This window comes from Bombyx mandarina, chromosome 25, assembly GCF_030267445.1.
Source record: "Bombyx mandarina strain Sakado chromosome 25, ASM3026744v2".
NCBI classification, from domain to species: domain Eukaryota; kingdom Metazoa; phylum Arthropoda; class Insecta; order Lepidoptera; family Bombycidae; genus Bombyx; species Bombyx mandarina.
The window spans coordinates 3062579-3087593 of record NC_143231.1 but is presented as its reverse complement, the minus strand read 5'-3'; the positions used below and the strand labels follow the sequence as shown (position 1 = coordinate 3087593).

The following is a 25015-nucleotide window of genomic DNA, read 5'->3' as shown; positions in this document are numbered from 1 at the left end:
TTTACGCGAGGGACCCCCCGAGAAGAGGGTAGACTGAAATTACAACGGCCGTTTATCTGTTATGACCCATGCAATCTGGCGAGCATAGAGTTTATGTACGTAATCTATGGGCTTGCCTTCTAGGGGGACAAGGTGGAATGTCTTTGATAAAACTTTGGTATATTGTTTAATATTTTTTGTTGTTATTAGCATTAACAATTTTAGTGTTTGCGTGAGTATCTTCATAGGCATCCCAATGTTAATACTGATGAGGTTTGCTACAACTAACATTGCGAAAACTCCGATATCATCCAACCATCTAGTGCAATGCGAGTTTTTAAATGGGCAGTGTCTTAGTTATGCCCTGGACTAGCGCTTCTAACAATTTTCTAGCAAATACGGCCGTATAATGACCCGCAGCTAGGCTATTTGTCGTTACAGAAAAATCAGATGATCTTTGGAACGATACAATATTATTGTTAGACCAGCTTTTGTCAAAGTGGACGATAACGCCCCCTTGTGGGCGCTGCAGGCTTAAAGGGGGGCGTTAAGAGACCCAGAAAAAAATTGGGGCGTTGTGTAGAGCCTTGGAAAGCGATTTGTAATTTCATCTAGGAGGACTCTTAGACCCCGACTAAGCTCTCGCTATAGTGGTTTCTAGGTGAAAAAATTGGGGGAAAAAATGGAAAAAATAATTTATTCTCAAAGTGGGCAGTATACAAAATAAGTTTGGGAGCCCCTGTGTTAGACGATTGCAATTCTATAATCAAAACTGAAATGAGTTGCAAAGGATTTTCGTGGACACGACAAACGTCTGTAATCACGCAAACCGTATTGTTCGGAACGACAGAAATTATATAAAGAGAATAAAAAACGCGAGATTAAAATGTTGAAATGTATACATTAATACGTGAAGCAAAAACTTGTATCCCTTTTTATGAAAATTGCGCGGACGGAGGAGTATGAAATTTTCCACACTTATAGAGAATATAGAGAAGAAGTGCACAATGCTAATATTTTTTTAAATAATGCATAAAAGATACATTAAATCAATAAAGAAAACATTACACACACTACATACCATGTATTCGACGCACACACGCATGCATACTATTTATTGTCAAACTTTTGTTCTTGACGTCTGTGGTCAAATTGAGAATAGATTAAATATTGTTTGTCTTTATTAATATTTTTTTATAGTGTAGCCTTGGCGAAATTTGTGATTATAGAAGTATAAATTACAATCATAGTAGTGTACAAACTTACAATTCCAATTAATTATAGTCGAGTTTCGACTACTGCGGGACCTCTAGTTGTTTTAATTATGTCTAAAATGCTGAAAATAAAAGAAAATACACACCCAACAAAATAATGAAATCCATCAGTGCTCTAAATATACTATGAGCGATACGAAATTACCATTTGTGCATCGGCGCGGCGCTCCACGTGAAAGCATTCGACTGAACTGTACATCTATTTGAATAATTCTATTTCGTTTATATGATGAGATAGCGTTTAGGTTAGAGATCCAGATGGTACAATTTACTATAGCGGGTTCGAGCTACGGTTCTTCCTTGGCAACGTCAAACTCTTATGTGAAATTGGTTGTTTGGAATGTGTTTTTATTAAATACTAGCTGACCAGGCAGACTTCGTAATGCCTCAATCGATAAATAAAATACCTAAACTTTTGTATAAAATAAACTTAAAACAAACAAAAGGAATCCATCCGACGGAGGACACATCAAAGGAAAAACAAAATTGTTCTTTTTATTAAATGACGACCATTTTCATATTTATCTAACCTTTTAAGCCTTCTCTGGACTTCCACAAATAATTCAAGACCAAAATTAGCCAAATCGGTCTAGCCGTTCTCGAGTTTTAGCGAGACTAACGAACAGCAATTCAATTTTATATATATAGATAATATATATTATTTTATTTAATATAATATATAATATTTTATTATATTATATGATACTAGCGGACCCAACAGACATTGTCCTGCAAAAATTCAGTCAAGTTGATCCAGCCGTTTAAGGGGAGTTCAGTGACAAACACATGCACGGAAGATATGCTTAAAATACCTTACTTAGTAGTAGCCAGTTGAAGACAGTGGTATTAGTGTTCCGAGAGTACAATCTAGAGAAAAAATAATTGACTGTTTATAAAGTCGACTTACAGACGATAGTTTTACGTGATAACAAAACATTGATAAAAAAAAAATTATACTTTTATGGATTTAATTGAATTATTATCACTGAATTATCATTATTGTCATACAAAAATGGAGTTCATTGAAAATTACAATTTTTTCGATAAATTAACGCTTGAGCAAATCGTGCCTCCCTATCGTTCCGCGCTCTCGCTTGCACGTTCAGGCTCAGGTGGAATGTGACACTTTTTCGTGCGTGCAGCCGGTGTTCATCGATTTATAAGACAAAAAGTTATGTAACAATCGTACAGGAAAAATCTGGTGTCGATCATTTTCCAACTAAATAAAACCTAACCTTAATTAATATGATCAAATGTAATCAAGTTTTCTTTTTCTCTAATAAGTGTAATTTTAAAATTTTTGTTATTTAGTGAAAATGTACATACTATTCTGGGTTTCATATTTCTTAAAATTATTATTGACTTATTCTTATTTTTCTAATTTCAAAATGTTGTCAACTATTGCACTATCGGTTGCAACTGTAATTGAGGTGACATCTGTCATATTATTATAATTCTTGCCAATTTGTCAATGTTTTATATTGACAATCACTTTGCTGGTGCAATCAATGTAATTATTTATATCAAAATACAGTCTAATGAAAATTCGAATACATATAGGCAAAATGAAAATATACTAATTTACAGATATACAAGAAGTGAACATTTTGATTGGCGCGATGGTACAGTGTTTAGCACTCCAGACCGCTATCCAATCGAAATGAGAATAGAGTCTGATTTGTTTTGATTTGTCTGTTATTGATTTTCAAGGTAGGTGGCGGCATTTACGTGAGCTCGTCCACACACCTAAGCAATAAAAAATTAAAAATGACTGTGTACGAAGAGCAAAATTCACACAGAGTATAGCTCACACTGTTTTATCACCTCAAATTGTCCCATACGTTCTCAAACTACGCGACATGAGCACGTGTAGCATCTGCTTGTCTTGTCTTATTGAATTCGCAATCCAATATTGATTCTTGATGGTAAATACTACTAGACAAATTAATGTCTTATTAAACTTATAGTTTGGTGACGTGTCTGAGAAATTGTCAAATGTTAGTTAGTTATTGCTCATCGATTTTTTCTTCTTCTGAATCGGTCGTTTCATTGCTGAAGGTCGTGTCTAGTTTGAAATAATGACCACTCGATGCACTATACTTTCCTACGTCTACTTGTCCTCGGTGGTCTGTATAGCTCCGTCGATTTAATAACGTTTATTTTAATTCCAATTCATCCTAACATATACAGGGTGTCCCAGAAAGAATGGATAATCCTGAAACACCTCATAGTAGAACTATTGGGGATACAAAATAAAAAATGAATACTTGTGGTAGGAACTCTTGTGAGTTCGCACGGATAGGTACCACCATCCTGCCTATTTCTGGCATGCAGCAGTAATTCGTTTCGGTTTGAAGGGTGGGGCAGCCGTTGTAATTATACTGAGACCTTAGAACTTATATCTCAAGGTAGGTGGCGGCATTTACATTGAAGTTGTCATAGCAATAAAAATAAATAAAATTCTACCTATTTCTGCCACGAAGCATTAATGCATTCCAGTTTAAGGGCAGCCGTGTTGTGAAGTGTGACTTAGAAAGCATGTTACAAGATGGTCCGTTTACCCATTTAAGCAATAAAAAAATCAAATTCGAAATATATTACCACCGCACATATTATATTACCATATACATACATATAGGATTGGTAAGAACTGAACGTATGAGAAGAGCGTGGAAAAGTGCGTTAAGATGTAAGTAAAAGAAAGTAGAAGGAAGGGAAAAGAGAATGACTAAGAAAAGTAAGATGGCGAAGACGGTTGAATGAGTAAGGCGTAAAAAAAGAGTCAGTTAATTTCTAATTATTATAACAGAGAAGATTTTGGAAGAGCACAACAAAAGTGCAATTGTTGAATAGTTTTATTTTATGCACTACGATCCCAATTCTACTTACTTAACGACGCTTGAAAGGCAAACGTGACTAAGCGACAATGCGTGAACTTTACAATAGACTAATTTAAAATTGAAATACCTGAAAAAATATCTATTTTAACGAATCTAGCTGTAGGATTGAAATGATTTGAATAGACCTAGAAATTCCCCACCGAATGCAGTTCCGCCTTGTCGTGGCGGTGGGGCTTAAGCGTGCGTCCCTAAAATCGCGTGCAGAGGAATCTGTGTGGGACGCCGCGACAAAGAGAACTGCACCCAGCTCTCCTCGGCCGCCTCTGCATTCTGCGGGGGCTACCTTAAGAGAGAGCGAGGGACCCTCTCCACGCCCTTTGCACTGGCAAAGGGTGCCATTCTGGGGATGAGGGATTGGCTCTCGGGAGCCTGATGAGCCAGCGGCACTTTTGTGTCTTCCGGCTGCGGGTTGCCATGTCCCCGGCTTCGGCTACAGGGGAAAGCCTTCCAGATATGGGAGGTACCGGTTCGCCGGCGTGGCTCCGCACCGCGTTGTGGGCGATGGACAGGCTTCGGCCACCGTCGGCCAAACCGTAAACCCCAGTCATGGGGAACGGGGGCTTCTGCCTTTACTGGTCGAAGCCGCGAGGATGCAAACCTCTTCAAAAATGCCCCAATCCCAAGCTCGACACCCGGCGATGGGATGTATGGCTGGAGGGTTTCCAGTCCCGAGGGTGTCGTAGATCCCAGGGGACCAAACCCCTGGTTAATAAAAAAGGAATTCATAGACATGATGGACAATTGTGCAAAGTTAGTACCCCAGGAGGGTACCGCCCGCGAGTCGGGTGGAGAATCCCTCCGTGCTTCCACCTCAGTGGAAGCACGCTGCCCCACGTATTCTGGGGGGGGCAACAATTATCAGGATGAAGGAGGCTGTGCGACGGGCAGCGGAATTCCCGTCGAACCGAGGTGCTCCCCGATCGCCGGCTCGATGCGCTCTGCGCTCGCCAGCGACTCGGGTGCAATCAACCCCACCAGACCATCGGTGGGGAAAAAGAGGGGGCGAAGAAAAACACCATTGCCAACTTCCAATGACGGCAGCGCGTCATCCTCCGGCACTGAGGTGCCGGAAAAGACGATGGCCATCGAGGAGGTGACTCCGGTGGTTTCGGGGTCTGCTGCTGCGTCGGAAGACGCGATGCCTGCTCCCCAGTGGGCACCAGTAAGGAGGAGGGGCGCGGTGTCACCGGCGACGTCGGTGGAGTCGATGTCGACGTCGGCTGCGTCCCTGGCTAGCGGGGACGAGACGTTCCGGGACCTCGACCTTGCGCTTGTTAATTTAGGTAAGCTGCTGTCGACTGTGGCTGCCAAGGGCGCCGAGCCAGGCAGCAGTTACCGGAAAAGGCTCCGGGAGGCAGCCGCTATGGTTAAAACGAGGCTGATCCCCACCATGTCCAAGCTCCATGACTTGGTAGCGAGCCGAGAGGTGGAGAGCAAAGGTCACGTCTCTCAGTTTGACTCCAGAGAGAGTCGCATCCCGGGAGACACCCCGGCCTTGCGGGGAGGGACTCCCCTGTTGTCGAGGCCCGCGCTGGCACGCGCTGGGCCCCCCGCGGGGGCGATGGATACTACTGTGCACTTGCGGTCCGCGATGAGTGTGGTGGCACCCATGCCAGAGCCCACCTCCGAGGCCCCTGTTCCGCTGGCGCTTACTCCTGCGATCCCTCGCCCTCCACGAAGGGTTGAGCTAAGGCCTGCGCCACCTCCGCGGATATCGGCCGCCCCTGCATCTGCACGTAGAGGAAAGATAAACCCTACGCCAGCGCGGGCTGAGGACATCCGTTCGCCACTGGCGAGGATGGTGGATGAGTGGCCAGCGCTACCGCGGCCCAGGCCTGCAGAGCCGCCTCTTTCGCCCTCGCGTGCTGCGAGGTCACAGAGGCCATACAACATGGCTGCTGGGACGGAAGAAGTAGACCACTCCCTCCCAAGCAGAGAGGAAATGGTGGCCTGCATTTCGCGGGCGGTGGCGGTTGAGGTTGGCAAGCACTTTGCCAGCCTCGAGAAGATACGCCGCTCCTCCATTGGCTCCGGGGACTGTGTCCCGGTGCCAACAAACGCCGCCGTCCCGCGGGGCCAGGCCGCCCGGCCGACCTCCACCCCCATCCCATCCACAAGGTTGGCACGACGTGGAGGCCGCAATGAAAATAACAGGGGTACGGGTGCCCAGAATCCTGCCCTGAAATCCCAGCCCCGTCCCCTTCCTCCTCCCCCGTCAAGCATGGACGAGGGCTGGACGGAAGTGGTGAAGCGGGGCAAGAAAGGTAGGCAAAAGACAGAGGCTCCGGCAGCTCCCAGAGGGGATCGAGCGCTGACCGCTGCAGCCCGAAGCACAGAGCTGGTGGCCGTGGCTGCTCCTCGCGAGGGTCGAGCACCGGCCACCAACAAGAAGCAGAACGCCAAGAAGAAGAAGACGCGCGCAGCGCGGTCGGCTGCCGTCGCTCCGCGTGGCGCTGCCGGAGAATGAGGTGCGCGTGCACAGGCCGGTGAGGATGGCCGAGATCAGGATCACCGGCCTGGACGACTGTGCCACCAAGGAGGAGGTGGCAGCTGCGATAGCCGCCCAAGGTGGATGTGCCTTGGAGAGCGTGACCGTGGGCGAACTTCGCTCAAGGTACTCCGGAGCTAGGTCAGCGTGGGCGCGCTGCCCTGTGGAGGCAGCCACTTCCTTGGCCACTCCTCCGCCGGGAAGGTCAATGGGGGATCCGGGGAGACTGCGCATGGGCTGGATAGCGGCCCACGTGCGTCTCCAAGAACCACGTGCCTGGCGATGCCTCCGGTGCTTTAGCACCGGGCACGGCCTCGCTAAGTGCACCAGCTTAGTTGACCGCAGCGGTCTATGTTTCCGCTGCGGCCAACCGGGTCATAAAGCGGCGTCCTGCACGGCCGCCCCGCACTGCGCTCTGTGCGCTGCGGCCGGGCGTAGGGCAAACCACCGGGCGGGAGGCAAGGCTTGCTTCCCGTCCAGTGTTAATACTGAACGCAACCGGCGCCGAAAATCAAGGCGCCGGCAGAAGAGAAGGTTGGCCAGAGGAGCACTGGCCAATGTTGCAATCCCCACTGCGGCGCCGGTGCCGGAGGGTGGGGGCAGCGGTGAAGAGGAGGGGGCGATGGATGTGGTTCAACAGTAATGGACCGCACCTATCGCTTCCTCCAAGGAAACCTGAACCACTCCGCCAGAGCTCAGGACATGCTGTCTCAGAGCATGGCGGAGTGGTCCATAGACGTGGCTGTGGTCGCCGAGCCGTACTTCGTTCCCCCGGCAAATGATTGCTGGTTCGGGGACGATAGCGGCCTGGCGGCCATAGTCATAAGAAGAGACGCGACGATCCCCCCTTGGCGATGGTGACCAAGGGCCAAGGGTTCGTCGCGGTACAGCTGGAAGGGACCGTCGTGATCGGGGCGTACTTCTCTCCGAATAGGCCTACTGTCGAGTTCGGGCATTTCCTGGGCGGGATCGGGGCGATTGCTCGCCGCCTCGCTCCTCGTCCAGTGATTCTTGCGGGGGACCTCAACGCGAAGTCTGTCGCATGGGGCTCCCCCCGCTCGGACGCTCGTGGTAGGCTGTTGGAGAGGTGGGCGAACGTGACCGGCCTCTATTTGTTGAATAGAGGGTCGGTTGCGACGTGCGTGCGGTGGCAGGGCGAGTCTATTGTGGACGTTACGTTCGCAAGCCCGGCCATCGCACGTCGTATCCGCGACTGGAGAGTTTTGGAGGGGGCGGAGACACTGTCAGATCACCGATATATTCGGTTTGATCTCTCCGCCCGCTCCGCAGTCGCGGACGTCCACGGGGACCACCCCCGTGGTGCGTCCCGGTCATTCCCCAAGTGGGCACTGAAGCGCCTGAATAAGGAGCTCCTGATGGAAGCCTCTACGGTGGCGGCGTGGGCGCCCATGCGTTCACACCCAGTTGAGGTCGAGGACGAAGCGGGGTGGTTCCGGGACACGATGCGTCGCACCTGTGACGTGTCGATGCCCCGGATTAGCCCTCGACCTCCCAATCGCCAAGTGTACTGGTGGTCGCCCGAAATCGCGCAACTCCGCGTGGAGTGCGTTCGGGCGAGGCGCCAGTGCGCGAGGCATCGCCGCCGTCGCCTGCCGCGGCGCAACGATCCGGTGGCGTTCGCGGTGGTAGAGGCCCAGCTGTACGGCGCATTTCGCGTCGCACAGAGGGCGTTGCAGCTGGCCATCAGAAGAGCCAAGGACCAACACATGGAGAGTCTCCTGGAGACGCTGGATGAGGATCCGTGGGGGCGACCCTATCACATGGTGCGCAATAAAATGCGCCCATGGGCCCCCCCAATCACGGAGCGTCTCCAGCCTCAGCAGCTGCGGGACATCGTCTCGGCACTGTTCCCGCAGGAGCAGGGGGGATTTGTCGCTCCCGCTATGGGCGCGCCGCCGGAGTACGACGGCGTCGCCCCTGCTGAGGTGCCCCATATAACAGGGGCGGAGCTCCGTGTGGCAGTACGCAAAATGTGCGCAAAGGACACTGCACCTGGCCCGGACGGCATCCATGGCCGGGTTTGGGCCTTGGCTCTTGGTGCCCTAGGGGACCGACTCTTGAGGCTTTATAACTCCTGCCTCGAGTCGGGACGGTTTCCTTCATCGTGGAGGACGGGCAGACTTGTGCTGTTGAGAAAGGAGGGGCGCCCGGCGGATACTGCCGCCGGGTACCGTCCCATCGTGTTGTTGGATGAGGTGGGCAAACTGCTGGAACGCATTCTGGCAGCCCGCATCATCCATCATCTGATCGGGGTGGGACCCGATCTGTCGGCGGAGCAGTATGGCTTCCGAGAGGGCCGCTCAACGGTGGACGCGATCCTTCGCGTGCGGGCCCTCTCGGAGGAGGCCGTCTGTGGGGGTGGGGTGGCCTTGGCGGTGTCGCTCGACATCGCCAATGCGTTTAACACCCTGCCCTGGTCCGTGATAGGGGGGGCGCTGGAAAGACACGGAGTGCCCCTCTACCTTCGCCGGCTGGTCGGCTCCTACTTGGAGGACAGATCGGTCACGTGTACCGGACACGGTGGGGTCGTACATCGGTTCCCGGTCGTGCGCGGTGTTCCACAGGGGTCGGTACTCGGCCCTCTTTTGTGGAATATCGGGTATGACTGGGTGCTGAGGGGTGCCCTCCTCCCGGGCCTAAGCGTAATATGTTACGCAGACGACACGCTGGTCGTGGCCCGGGGAGGGAGCTTTGCTGAGTCTGCTCGTCTTGCCACCGCTGGGGTAGCGCATGTCGTCGGCAAAATCAGGAGATTGGGCCTCGACGTGGCGCTCAGTAAATCCGAGGCCATGTGGTTCCACAGGCCCCGGAGAGTGCCACCTGTCGATGCCCATATCGTGGTTGGAGGCGTCCGGATCGGGGTCGGGGTGCAGTTAAAGTACCTCGGCCTCATTCTGGACAGTCGTTGGACCTTCCGTGCTCACTTTCAGCACCTGGTCCCTCGTTTGTTGGGGGTGGCCGTGGTTAAGCCGGCTTCTTCCCAACATCGGGGGGCCTGACCAGGTGACGCGCCGTCTCTATACGGGGGTGGTGCGGTCAATGGCCCTATACGGAGCACCCGTGTGGGGCCAGTCCCTGGCCGTGGGGGTAGCGAAGTTGCTGCAACGGCCGCAACGCACCATCGCGGTCAGGGTCATCCGTGGTTATCGCACCATCTCTTTTGAGGCGGCGTGTGTACTGGCTGGGACGCCGCCTTGGGTCCTGGAGGCGGAGGCGCTCGCCGCTGACTATCAGTGGCGGGCTAACCTTCGTGCCCGGGGCGTGGCGCGTCCCAGCCCCAGTGTGGTCAGAGCGCGGAGGGCCCAATCTCGGCGGTCCGTGCTGGAGTCATGGTCCAGGCGGCTGGCCGATCCTTCGGCTGGTCGTAGGACCGTCGAGGCGATTCGCCCGATTCTTGTGGATTGGGTGAATCGTGACAGAGGACGCCTCACTTTCCGGCTCACGCAGGTGCTCACTGGGCATGGTTGCTTCGGTGAGTTCCTGCACCGGATCGGAGCCGAGCCGACGGCAGAGTGTTACCATTGTGGTTGCGACTTGGACACGGCGGAGCACACGCTCGTTGCCTGCCCCACATGGGAGGGGTGGCGCCGTGTCCTTGTCGTAAAAATAGGAAACGACTTGTCGTTGCCGAGTGTTGTGGCATCGATGCTCGGCAACGACGAGTCGTGGAAGGCGATGCTCGACTTCTGCGAGTGCACCATCTCGCAGAAGGAGGCGGCGGGGCGCGTGAGAGACGCACAAGCCCGCCGCCGTCGAGCGGGGGCCAGGGAGGCGGATCTCGCCCTAGCCCTGGCCCTCTAAGTGTTTCGGGTCCCCCTCATATGTCGGTCTGGGGCCCGGCGAAGGGGGCCTAAGAAGACGACGTGCAAGCTGCTCTGCACGCGTTTCACGCAAGAGCATCCGGGTGATGGAAGGCCGGCTATCCTCGACCCACGCTGGTTCTGACCCAGCGGGGTATTTCGTAGGATAACCAATTCAAACCGGCGCCATCTAGGCGGGCTTCGGACAGCCTGCCGACCGAGAGGGCTGGTGGTCGTGGCGCCGACGATCGCTGGCCCGGCGTCCCGAGGGGGAGGGTGATGGGAGAGATGTGCTCCGCACTAAACGCTTCACTCTCCTCCCCTTGCCTTTTCATGAGTTCTGTCTCATGCGAGGGTTGGACGTTGGTTGTTGAGCGACAGGAGGTTTTAGTCGGTTCGACTCCGACATGCCCCACCCTCCATCCCCAGTGGAGGGTGGGAGTCCGGCGATTTCCTCCTGACAAAAAAAAAAAAAAAAAAAGACCTAGAAATATATTTTTTTTGCGCATCGAATATGGTTATTGCCTATAATTTATGTATAAAGCAGTTATTATCGCTTAGTCACGTTTGCCTTTCAAGCATCGATATATAACTAGTCAGGTCATAAGTATTGTCACACAGTAAAAACTTTTCTTTTAGAATGCTGGCCACAAAAAAGTTTATTGAATTCGAATTTCGAATTGTTCATGAAAATAAAAATGTATACTTTTAGAATTTTACTCATTTTTAAATATGGAGTGGACGCTTAAAGAAGACCGTGTTGCAGTTATTGCGTTGCATCGTTGCGGTTACCCGCCAATTCAAATTTTGAACATACTGAAAAATTTGAATATAACCAAAAGATTCGTTTATCGTACCATCAAACGATACAATGAAGACTCTAGTGTAGATGACAGGTCAAGAAGTGGTCGCCCTCGGTCTGTTAGGACTCCAGCAGTGATAAAAGCTGTGAAGGCGCGAATTCAAAGAAATCCCAAACGTAAGCAGAAACTGTTGGCCCTTCAGATGGGGTTAAGCAGAACCACGGTGAAAAGGGTGTTAAATGAAGACTTAGGGCTTCGGGCATATCGAAGAAAAACAGGACGTCGTTTGAATGCTCGTCTAATGGACCTGAGACTGAAGAGATGCCGCGCTTTGTTGAAGCGGTACGCGGGAAAAAATATCGGGAAATTCTTTTTTCGGATAAAAAAAATTTTATCGTAGAAGAGAGCTACAACAAACAAAATGATAAGGTGTACGCACACAGTAGTGAAGAAGCGAGCAACCGTATTCCGCGTGTCCAACGAGGTCATTTTCCATCCTCGCTCATGGTATGGTTGGGAGTTTCTTATTGGGGCTTAACAGAGGTACATTTTTGTGAGAAAGGTGTAAAAACGAATGCAGTTGTGTATCAAAATACAGTCCTGACGAACCTTATGGAACCTGTTTCTCATACCATGTTCAATAACAGGCTGGATATTCCAACAAGATTCGGCGCCAGCTCATAGAGCGAAGAGCATACAAGACTGGCTGGCGGCGCGTGAAATCGACTTCATCCGGCACGAAGACTGGCCCTCCTCCAGTCCAGATTTGAATCCGTTAGATTACAAGATATGGCAACACTTGGAGGAAAAGGCGTGCTCAAAGCCTCATCCCAATTTGGAGTCACTCAAGACATCCTTGATTAAGGCAGCCGCCGATATTGGCATGGACCTCGTTCGTGCTGCGATAGACGACTGGCCGCGCAGATTGAAGGCCTGTATTCAAAATCACGGAGGTCATTTTGAATAAACTTTAGTGTCATAAGAATCTATGTTTTGTTAAGTTTATTTTGGTATATGAATGGTTACATAATGAATAAACTTGTTTCAATTATTTTACATTAAACATGTGACAGAATTTATGACCTGACTAGGTATATTACCTATCATATAAGTTTATTCAGCCAGTTATTTGGAGAAATTAAACTTTCACTGAAACATGAATCGAGTCTTATCATTTCTTATGCGAATACACTATAATTTAGAGATAGTGTAATATCGATTTAGGTTAGAGTACGGGCTAATCGAATTACCTCAGGACACGGACACGCAGCCAAGGGTGCCCCGCAATCCTATCAGTGTATACCGATTGTGGGATATTCGGAGATTAGTTATTTCCAACCAATTAGTCATAAGATGAAAATCCTATTTAAAGAACGTTTTTGGTTATAAGCGATATTGTTTTCAGCTGCAAGCAACACGACAGATGAAGTCTCATTTTCATTAGATATTTCTAACTCTTAATCTAAAATGGGTTTAATCTCCGTGGATTATAGCGAAAGTTACATCTGTAATATTAGGTACTTCGATTGACTTTTTGGTTAGCGCTCCTGACTCCCGAGGGAAGTGCGATCAATTCCCACATCGGACAAACATTCGTATCATGAGCAAGTTTATTTTTTCTTTGTCTGGTTGTATATTAACTATATACTTACCTATATATTAACAGCATATATAAGTGACGGGGTATCCTAGTTTGAAACTAGCGGTAGGCAGCGGCTCGGCTCTGCCCCTGCTATTGCTGAAGTCCATGGGCGACGGTAACCACTCTCAATCAGGTGGGCCGCGTGCTCGTCTGCCTACAAGGGCAATAAAAAAAAAGACCAGATGACCGCGCGTGACTTTTCTCCGGCTATTATCTATATATTAATACGTGATGCAAAAACTTTGTATCCCTTTTTACGAAAATTGCGCGGACGGAGGAGTATGAAATTTTCCACACTTATAGAGAATATAGAGAAGAAGTGCACAACGCTAATATTTTTTTAAAATAATGTGTAAAAGATACATTAAATTGATAAAGAAAACATTACGCACACTATGTACTATGTATTTGACGCACACACGCATGCATACTATTTATTGTCAAGCTTTTGTTCTTGACGTCTGTTGTCAAATTGAAAATAGATTTATTATTATTTGTCTTTGTTAGTATTTTTTAAAGTGTAGTCTTGGCGCAATTTGTGATTATAGAAGTATAAAATACAATCATAATAGTGTACAAACTTACAAATCCAATTAATTATAGTCGAATTTCGACTACTACGGGACCTCTAGTTATTATAAAATACTAGCGGCCCGCTCCGGCTTCGCTCGGGTCTTTAACAAAAATTTCAACGATATTTGATGTTGTTTATTTGTTTTTAAATAAAAGAACACTTATTACGGCATAACTATAATATGACTTATGCTGTCGTGACAGTTTTTGTAAATAATAATGTGTTCTACAAAGTCGTAGTACATTATTTCATTCTATCGTCATAGTTTTCGCAGGGCACGCGATGTAAAGACTATTTTAGGTTATTTTTTTACACCTTGGGTTACATTATTTGAGTTTTAGTAAGGATCCTTAATTTTTTTCAAAAAAGATTTATAGCCTATGTCACTCGGGAATGGTGTAGCTTTCAAACGGCTATCTATTGTGGCACTACGAAGTCCGCGGGGTCAGCTAGTGTTTAATAAATATTCTGGTTTTTTTTTTTTGCGGAACGTAAGCACAAAGTATTACGATAATCGTTCGAGATATTTCCCCTAAAGCCGCTTGATAAGTAAGCCATCGCAAAAAGCGCTTCGTTTTTTTTTAAAAGAAAATTTCATATTATTTTCGCATCTCCCTTTTGTGGGACCGATTCTTTGAAGTGGAAGGCTTCAGTGGATTCTTTTGGGCGACTAAAGAGTTATGAGAAAAATAGATTACATCGGACCAAGGGTAGCCCTGTATATTGAAATTCTTATTAGTAGTCGAAGCGCCTACTGTTGGCCTAGTTTTTTTTTTGCAAATACACATTAAAATTCTCATTTAATTTTAGAAATATGTTTAATACAAGAGGGTTCAAATAATTCAGCTGTTAGTGGTGGTAGGAGCCTTGAAGTCATTTAAAATAATGGAGGGTAGTTTAAGGCTTTTACTGGTGGTAGGACCTCTTGTGAGTCCGGACGGGTAGATAGACCTTGCCTATTTCTGCCGTGAAGCAGTAATGCGTTTCGGTTTGATGGGTGGGGCAGCGGATGTAACTATACTGAGACCTTAGAACTCATATCTCAAGGTGGGTGGCGGTGTTTACGCTGTAGATGTCTATGGGCTCCGGTAACCACTTAACACCAGGTTGGCTGTGTGAGCTCGTCCAACCATCTATGCAATAAAAAAAAAAGGTTTTTTGTTTTATTTTTATTAACTTTTCAGAGAGACGACCATACGGTACACTTGATAGTGGTCACCGTCACTCATGGACTTCACCAATGACGGTGCTGAGAAGTGCGACGGTTAAATGGAAAGGTGAAGGGATCATCTCGAACAATTCTTCAGAGCACTGGAACACACGGTACAAAACACAGAGATAACCGAAGTCCCTCCGTAGACCTTGAGGTAAGCTGGCTAGTTAAGCTGTTGATGCATTGTTGATGCATGCTAGTTAAGCTGTTGATGCATTGTTGATGCATGCTAGTTAAGCTGTTGATGCATTGTTGATGCATGCTAGTTAAGCTGTTGATGCATTGTTGATGCATGCTAGTTAAGCTGTTGATGCATTGTTGATGCATGCAAAACATCTAGGAACGACGTATAGCTGTCCAATTCAAGGTCTATCTATCTACACATTGACATCGATAAATCGACGCGTCACTAGTCTAACTAGAATAATATAAAACTTTGCAAAAACATCGCAGTTTTGGTAGTCAACCAATCCGGAACTTCTGAATGCCTATACAATTAATTTCTTCAACAGCTAAAGCTAGTGAATATTTTATTACCGAAACTTTGGGATTGCGAAATTAATAGCTGTTAATAATGTACAAAAGCGGACCTTTCGCTGGCAGCTTAGACGCCGGATAAAGAAGTTCGGTACCAAGAAAAGTATTATACATTCAGCTACTATAATTCCATTATCTATATATATATATAATATATAAAAATGAATTGCTGCTCGTTAGTCTCGCTAAAACTCGAGAACGGACCGATTTGGCTAATTTTGGTCTTGAATTATTCGTGGAAGTCCAGAGAAGGTTTAAAAGGTAGACAAATAAGAAAATGCTCGGAATTGAATAAAAATAAACAATTTTATTTTTCCTTTGATGTGTCCCCCGTCGGACGGATTCCTTTTGTTTTTTTTTAAGTTTATTTTTTATACAAAAGTTTATCGATTTAGGCACTACGAAGTCTGCCGGGTCAGCTAATTGGTTATATAAATGTCAATTTAATTATTAAATAAATAATTCACGGGTCGCTTAAAAATCGCTGTATTTTTCGAACCAGACGATGAAAAAACGAAAACGTTAAAAATCAAAATCTGATCTCCGATTAATTATTGGGTAAATGAACTCTTGAGCTTAAATAAAAAATAGTTCAAATTACCTTGCTTTAAATATTGATAATAGCTTAATAAGATTCAAAGGAATCTTCGTTCTTTACATAGAAGTTAGCATGTGGCCTTCGATTTTGGACGATATATATTTAAAATTTATTTTCAAAAATCTAACTTATTTAAATTAAATTAGTATATGTATTATGTTGTGTATATTTATATGCAGAAGGTCGTCGTCAAACACATGTATGCTTGCAACTTTATTGTTAAATAGAAAATATTAAAGTTTTCGCATTTTTCACTGTACCCAAGCGAGACAGACTTTTATCTATAAAGATTTGCGAGTTTTCTGAAGGGACAAATTCATCTGTTTTCAATTTTAAGTCACCGTCGAAAGCAGAAGTGATAGTTAAGAATGCCAGTCCACTTGCATTCCACTAATTTGTATACAGTTGCAATACAGGAAGTTTTGTCCGTCATTGTAAGGCAGCGAATGTTTTATTTTACGTTCAAGGCTTATTGCTCTAGGACCTCGGTGCCTTTAACGGTTCCGATTCGCTTGGTAGACTTAAACGTTAAGTGTTTGTTTAACGACACATTTCGAGTCTGCACTTAACTTTCAGGACTTGAAGCCGAAGCAGGTTTAACTATCCGAACTATTTGTAATTTTTAAGGGTTTTCAGTCTTTTTTTTTTTGTCAAATTTGTAGGTACATTGTCACTATGTCTCATGAACATTAGCAATGCCAGGAACACAGCCAAGGTTCTGGTTTATATGGAACATTCACACTTCTGGGTCAAGTGGTCGAAGTTTCAAAGTTTCATAGGGATTTAGATAAGGCTTTAACACATTTTGGTGGTAGCGGTTATCGGTAGGCAGCGGCTTGGCTCTGCCCCTGGCATTGCTGAAGTCCATGGGCGACGGTAATCACTCACCATCAGGTGGGCCGTATGCTCCCTTAATAATCCCTTATTAATAAAAAAAATATTACATTTATGTTGCCATTCATTGAACTCCTGTTTTTATGTCGTGAACAGATATTCGCATTGTATTCAGTGGCTTGCAGAGTCAATAAAAAATACTTAGAAGCTATGTACCATCTCGTACTTCCTCATTTTATAGGAATCACAATAAATTGTCAAATTATCGCAAAGCTAGGATATGAGGAGGCATTGTCGGGGCATAGCTTACGCAATACATTGGGTATAACGTTAGGATAACTATTCAATGCTAGAAGTGGCTTATAGATGTAATAAATGGCCTACTGCACTTTATGGGTAGACTTTCTCGTGTTAATTGGATATCGGGGCCATGGACATCAGAACGTAAATGCCGATCTCAATCTTGAGACGTAGTACGAAACCTCATTGAAATTGTACATATAATATTTATCCATGTAATCGAAACAGACTATCTCATGCCAGAATTAACTAATATCGTGGTACGTAGTCCCAGGGACTTTATTTATTACCAACTTATTAGATTAATCGCAATTTGTAATTAAAATTAAGGAATTCAAGGCAAGGATTCGTGTACAGAACCATTGTCAATGGATATAACTGATTGAAGGATAGAGTAAAATGTAGTGCGCACCAAAAAATAATTAACACTGAATACAAGTCAACATGTAGATATAATTTTTATAGTAGGCGGACTCATCGTTGTCTCTCGCGATCGAAGCGATCTCTTTGAGACCGCCGTTTCCATCTAGAGAGATTCTAAAAAGGATATATTATATACTACAATATACATATATATAATATATAATATATATGTATAAAGGATCTATCAAAATGTGATGTATGTATTATGTATTGAATTATGAGTATTTATATGGCCATGTACGTATGATGGACATATCTATCATAATATTGTTACGCGCTGGGATTCGGGATAAATAAAAATTCTACCGAAATACAAGTTGAGACTTATTAACACTTCGAACACTTAAAACACTCAACGAAACTATAAAACTCTCAATTAAATTCTTCCGCTTCGCTTCCGGTGATCCGTTCGCTGTTTCGCTTCGAGAAGATCCGATTAGTAACTGACTTCGTGACATCTCTGCAACGCTTTTATAGTCGATATGATATCCCTACATTTATCGAGGACATTCTGGGCAAGTCGAGTAGTTTTGATGTGTGTTTCCGATATCTGACAATAGATGGCGTTTTACTTCTCGAGCGTTCTCGATGCTATTACTTCCTTTGATATTAGTTTCTGCTGTTCTGATGCTGAAAATTGAAGTTTCGTAGCATATAAACATATACATTATGTTTAAGGTCCTTAGAAATGTAGCGCCCAAATAGTATTCCTACTCAAAGCTTACTACGATTAAGAAACTATACTTTCTTGTTAGATAATAACGTTCATGTTGAAATATATTAAAATATTATTATGTTTTACAAATAAAACCCTTTCAAATGAACAGTTAAGGCATTAGTTCGAAGGCGTAATACAAAACTTGCCAAACTCGAGTACAGAAACTGGCTTGAGCAAGTTCCTTTTCACACTGTCCAATATTGGGCCAGCTTGGTTCAACATTTAATAGAATTTATGGTTTCATTATTGTGTATTTTTTAAACTAAAATTTTGTAATTTATTAACTAGCCTACATTTTTAATTTTTTTATTGCATCCGTAGCAGCTGCTTTTTAGGTATTAGATCTCCTTCGGAAGCCCTCGGGTAGCGGGTATCAAATTCGATACCTATCTAGAGAGCTCCGTATTCGCCCACGTGTCATAGAGAAGGTTGAAAGCTATTGGGCTACCATTAATCCTTCCATCCTAAGAAATCTCGGGAAGAGATGAGACGGTAATATTCTAAGCTTCAAAACTGAATCAAAAACGACTTCCCCCGTAATATGAGACCCTACACACCGCCTCTCTATTATTTTTTATAATATTACCATCATCATCATACGAATAACTGGATTTTTTACCGAAATAACAGAAGTGGTTAATATTGAAATAATTTCTAATACAAATGTTTGGCCCAACATTGGTTGTCGAGGGCCATCATGGCACAAAGTAGTTTGTTAGTTATATTATGAGTTATGATTGATTGTGTGGAAGTAAATGTGAGATGTGAAACTTTGCCGAAACTTTCACATAAATCGTGTGATACAATGTTGTGTAGAACGTACATTGTCAAAGTAACTTATAACTTAAATTCAGATAAGGTTAAACTTTATATACTTACTTATAACTTAAATTCAGATAAGGTTAAACTTTATATACTTGAAGGATTTGTGTGTTGTATTAACATATATTGCAACACGCATTACATGTAGGTGTAGTCAGTGGTTTCGGTGTGCTCTCAGCATTGTTGATGTCTATGGGCGACAGAGTCGACTACGTCATCAACTGGACTGTACGTACGCTTGTGAGCTTACAAACGCAAAATCTTAATTAAATGTTCGTGAATTATTGAATCTATTTTTATATGTTTTAAACTTTTAAGTTATGCCCCAAAATGGCTTCAATAGAATGGATTCCAATTAATTATTTGTTTGCGAATTAACAAAAGCTTTCGCTCCATTAACCAATAAAACACGATCGGAATGAAAGAAGAGCTTTTTAATTTCCCGTTTTCCGTATGTGTCCGATTTCAAATTTAAATCCATTTCGAAATACGAACGAAAACCGTTTTTGTGTATGGAATACGTTTTTATTTAGACCAGAATATTCTAAAAGGTTGTCCATTTTAATTGTAATCTTCGTGGGTTTGGAATGATTTGTTATTTGTTCGCTGCCCATCTGAAGTTTAAGCACTGCCATGTGCTTTGGTAGGCAGCGGCTTGGCTCTGCCCCTGGCATTGCTGAAGTCCATGGGCGACGGTAACCACTCACCATCAGGTGGGCCGTATGCTCGTCTGCCTACAAGGGCAATAAAAGAAAACGGTCACTAGAACGTTAAATTACAACGAAAAGACACATAGATCGAATTCTCAATTTTATTATTAAAAACATGTCTCACTGTTCAAACCGGAACCCGTGATGGTTTTGTTGCGGAAATAGGTAGAAAGTATCTGCACATCATCATAGTCTGTATAGCATATTTAAGGTTTGCGGGGCGGAACCTAGGCGTGGGGCGGCGTGGTAGGTCGCGTTCCCGCGACCGCTCCGGGGGAAGGTGTAGCGCGGCACTATCAATCGGGCTCTTGGCCCGTCGACCGAGGGAACCGGCGGTCATGTTGCTGGCGACCGCCGGTCCGGCGTCTGGGGGACGGCGGGATGGATGGATTGTGAATTGGCGGTAGTTTTTTTTGACGTTCAACAAGTATGTACTTTCATTTATGTTGAATAAAATTTTTTGATTTGATTTGATTTGATTTGATGTAAAGTGCTCTGCGTAAACCCTGTCCCGCCGTCTCAATAGCTCCGACTGGGTTTCCGCCCGGCCCGGGGTAGGGCGCCGGCTGTGAGCGGCAGGAGTTTTTAAGTGAGGTTCGACTCCCACATACCCCACCTGCCGTGCGGGTGGGGATCCGGCGATTTTCTCCTGTGGTAAAAAAAAAGCATATTTAAGGTTACTAACATAGTAAATGAAACATTTGAATTGTATACCGTTATTGATTACATAAAATTCAAAGTCATCGTGGCCTGCGGGATAAGACGCCCGGTGCATTCGTATCTAGCGGTGCGACTATACCGATGTTCGAATCCCACTTCAGAGGTACCTTTACTACCCTACAAGGGTATGAAATAAAATAGGATATCGTAGCACTTGGGGAATACCGCAAAGGACACTTTATTCCGGATAATATATAACAAAAATAATACTATAAACGCTGTGTTGATGGGCAGAAAAGGTTCATCTGAAACGATTTCTCGGAGAACTCATTCTTTGTCGAGCATACCTACACATACATATATACATATTGTAAGGCAACATACATATTGTAAGGCAAATGATATATTTGCAAACTCAAAGGTGACAGTGCCGGCAGCTATGTGATTTGGTACCGCCAACCGAACTATTCCTAACGCAAAGTATCGGAACGTGGACGGAAATATAAATTCTAATAACACTAAACTAAACTTTACATCCTGTAGAAGCTTGTGCCTGCTTCTAGTCTAGTCTATTTCAAAAACAATGTTCTCCGGGAGCATTCGGTTTTATGGCTCCTCGTTCGTACTAAAATTCTAAATAATTCAGCTATGCTCAGCGCTGTTCCTTGGAACGTAGGAAAATTCAGGAAATTTCATGTAGATAACAATAAAATTTATCTCGAAGCGTTTTGCAGTAGGTACTGTTATTCACCGGCTGTTGACGTAATCGTTTTAAATTTAGCGCCAACTGTAAATGTTGTATCGGCCGTTCTTATTTATACGGCAGAACATTAATTCTATAGCGGCTATATATATATATTAACGGCCGTCTGGTGTAGTGGTAAGTGACATGGTCACTACACAAGGGGGTCGCGGGTTCGAATCCCGCCAAGGGAAGATATTTGTATGATAAATATAAATGTCTTTGCCAGGGTTATGGATGTATATTAAATATATGTATGTGTATAATAAAAATATTACATTTATATCCGTTATCTGGTACCTGTAACACAAGTTCTTTACGAACTTAGCACGGGACCAGTTAACGTGGCGTGATTGTTAGTAAATATTTATATTATATTTATATTATTTATATTATATATTATATTATATTATATTATAGCTGTTTAGCGAGAGCTAAATGCGTCGGGTATTGTTGTAAGTCATGATCACAATCACTTCACTGTTGTTTCCGGTAGAGGCGGGTTTATCTAACGCAGTGGCATTAGGGGGCGCCTGTCTCCGCAGTTTCAATGAATCTTTTTCATTTGTGCCTATTCTGTTTAGATCGAGGGTGCTAGAGTAATGATTGCATATGAGTGCTACATGACCTTTGATCTTCGGGCTCGGAGGTCGCGAAAACGGTTATACAACAGAATCGAGATTACGTCCCACAGGATAATCGCAATTTCAGTGCCAGTCGTTACGCCATTTAGACGCGACGCATTGCTTCACTGTGTTTTGGATTTATATACCTATCGAGTGAAAAGTAGTTGGTGACCTGGGGTGACCAGGATGGACAGAGTTCGGAATGAATACATACGGGGGAGCTTTAAAGTCACATCAATCACAGACAAAATGACGGAAAATCGCCTTACATGGTATGGTCATATCATGAGACGGGACGAAGACAATATAGTGAAAATCGCATTAAGTTTGCGAGAAAAAAAGAAAGGTAGAGGCCGCTCGCCATCGACCTGGTAGTCAAACATCGAAAGAGACCTTAAGAAAACCCAATTGCCAAAACCGACAACCCAGGACAGATCAACCTGGCGCCGTAGAGTGAGGAGACCCGACCCCAGATAACGGGAACAGGGACGGATAGTAGTAGTATCGAGTGAAAAGTAGTTGCAGCTAAATCGCCTAAACTGTCTTATTCATTCAATAAATGATTGTTTACGTCTTCTGCAATAAAATTTCAATTTTCACACGGTAATACCGTAATCCGGGTATCCGCTAATGTACTTGGGACGCACGCAAGCGAACGCCGGAAAAACAGATAGCAGAATAGTGAAATAATGTAATCCGCCCATAAATTATTCACGGAACCTTGCGAATTAATTCAGAGGTTTTTTGTTTCATAGCGCACGTGGCAGCTTAACCTCGAATTTTGACATTTTAGCGAGGGACTAGTGTTTTTTTTAAAGCTTACCAACTTTTCCACTCTCGACAGGACGAGACCGGCCGACAGACCAACCGACGAGACGGGATGACTCTGACGACTCAGGGGAATGCCTTGTGGTGCAGGGCATGATCGAGGGTACAAGACCGCACGGCAGATTATCATTACGATGGACCGACCAAATAAAGGCAGCTCTAAGTGGTCCCGTCAACGAGTGCACAAGAAAGACCACGATACGCGAGTAATGGCGACGTCTTGTAAAGCGCACGACCACTTTGCCAAGAGTGAAAATGACTAAGAAACTTTGCCATTGTTCTGCTTACAATCGCTCGATAACAGAAGCAGATTCATGGATTATTCTTTCAAGAATCTCCGGATTTCTGATTCGATAACGAACGCAAAAATCAAGCAAGTCGTCTACTAACGAGGTGGAGTGACGTTCTGATTAAGTATTTTTTATTTTTTTATTGCTTAGATGGTTAGACGAGCTTACAGCCCACCTGGTGTTAAGTGGTTACTGAAACCCATAGACATCTACAACGTAAATGCGCCACCCACCTTGAGATATAAGTTCTAAGGTCTCAAGTATAGTTATAGTTACAACGGCTGCCCCACCCTTCAAACCGAAACGCATTACTGCTTCACGGCAGAAATAGGCAGGGTGGTGGTACCTACCCGTGCGGACTCACAAGAGGTCCTACTACCAGTAAAAGTCGGTTTAAATTGCAGAATGATAACATGATGGACTATTAAAATAAAGTATTACTTAAAAAATAAAAAATAATATCCTTAAATATACAAATTTTAATGGAATATTGCAAACATTTATGTTAAACGCAAATACAGCGTGTTTGGTATTTTCCAATTTTATTTATGGATTTACGTATCGATTGATTATTTATGGAACATAGAGTGACAAGCAACTCCTTATTCCATTATGTATCACAAGTTTAACCTAGATTAACACGCAGTTACGTCTAGTACTACGCAAATCAAAATCTGTTGCCGCATGTATATACCTATATAGCTCGAAAACAGCTCGATCAATTTGACCGGCGAAATTTGTTTTCGCAAACTCTAGAAAAGGTTCTAACGGAATAATTTTTTTTTTTTTTTTTTGGAAAATTGATTAGGAAAGCCGTAAATTTGAGTGGTATTTTTAAATGAAAAAGTTTATATTTCAATTTAATATTGACGTGTGACATTCTTTGACATTACACGAAATTGGTCTAATAAGGCAAATCTTGAAAATTCTGTTGGCTATTTACATTGACGGGACATCGGCGATCAGGTTAGTTCGTATACAATAAATGAATTAATAATTATATAATAATAATAATTTATTTATGAACCTTGAAAATAATAATTTATTTATTCACCTTTTCAAGGTTAATAAATAAACTATTATTATTTACATTGACGGGACATTGGCGATCAGGTTAGTTCATATACAATAAATGAAGTAATAATTAATCAGCAAACGTAAATTTCACGCAAACCATAATTTCAAAGTTCGACTGCAACACAAACCTACGAGTTCGCTTTCATAAGGGATGCATCTGCATTAACAAAATGGCCGCCGTAATGGCATTACATTCTTTCCTTGCGCCTCTCTCTTTGTGCAGAGGACCAATCTACATACATTTCTATATAGAGTCTCGTTTTAAAAGCTTTCAGCATTTTCCGTGTCAATCATCCGTTTATCTCCCCCCGGACAAGCCCCTTCTGAGCAGTGACATCGAGTCACTGTTCGGCATGGGAGACTCCGTCATCCTGGCAGGCGATTTAAATTGCCACCACACTAGGTGGAACTGCCATCGTACTAACGTTAACGGTAGGCGTCTCGACGCGTTTATAGACGACCTCACCTTTGAAATAGTCGGTCCCCCAACTCCAACATGTTATCCGTATAACATCGCGCTCCGTCCGAGCACTATAGACCTGGCATTGCTTAGGAACGTAACTCTGCGCTTGCGTTCCATCGAAGCAATGTCAGAGCTCGACTCAGACCACCGACCTGTCGTTATGCAGCTCGGTCGCCCCCACAACCCAGTCACTGTTACGAGGACCATGGTGGATTGGAATAAGCTGGGCACGTGCCTAGCCGACACCGCTCCGCCAATCCTCCCTTACGGCCCGGATTCGAATCTATCCCCCGAGGACACCGTCGAATCCATAAACATCATTACCGATCACATATCTTCCGCGATTATTAGATCTTCTAAAGAAGTCGATGTGGAGGACAGTTTCCACCGCATCAGACTGTCCCCCGATCTTAGGAATCTCTTAAGAGTTAGGAACGCGGCAATCCGGGCCTACGATCGTCTTCCCACGCATTCAAACCGGATTCGGATGCGTCGTCTACAACGCGAAGTCCACTCCCGCTTAAGCGACGCGCGTAACGATAATTGGCATAGTTATCTAGAACAACTCGCGCCCTCCCACCAAGCATACTGGCGACTAGCTAGGACTCTCAAATCCGAAACTACCGCTACTATGCCTCCCCTCGTACGCCCTTCAGGCCAACCACCGGCATTCGATGACGATGACAAGGCTGA

The 25015-nt window shown here is 44.7% G+C and overlaps 1 protein-coding gene across 1 annotated transcript in view; it reads left to right on the top strand.

Annotated features, from left to right (window-relative positions):
* Positions 1 to 4191, top strand: part of LOC114243932 (N-acetylneuraminate lyase) — a 275732-nt gene extending 271541 nt beyond the window's left edge. Inside the window, exon 9 of the transcript XR_016325399.1 lies at positions 4147 to 4191. The gene's annotated coding sequence lies outside the window, so the exon portion shown is untranslated. The remainder of the gene's footprint in view (positions 1 to 4146) is intronic.
* Positions 4192 to 25015: the final 20824 nt, after the last annotated feature.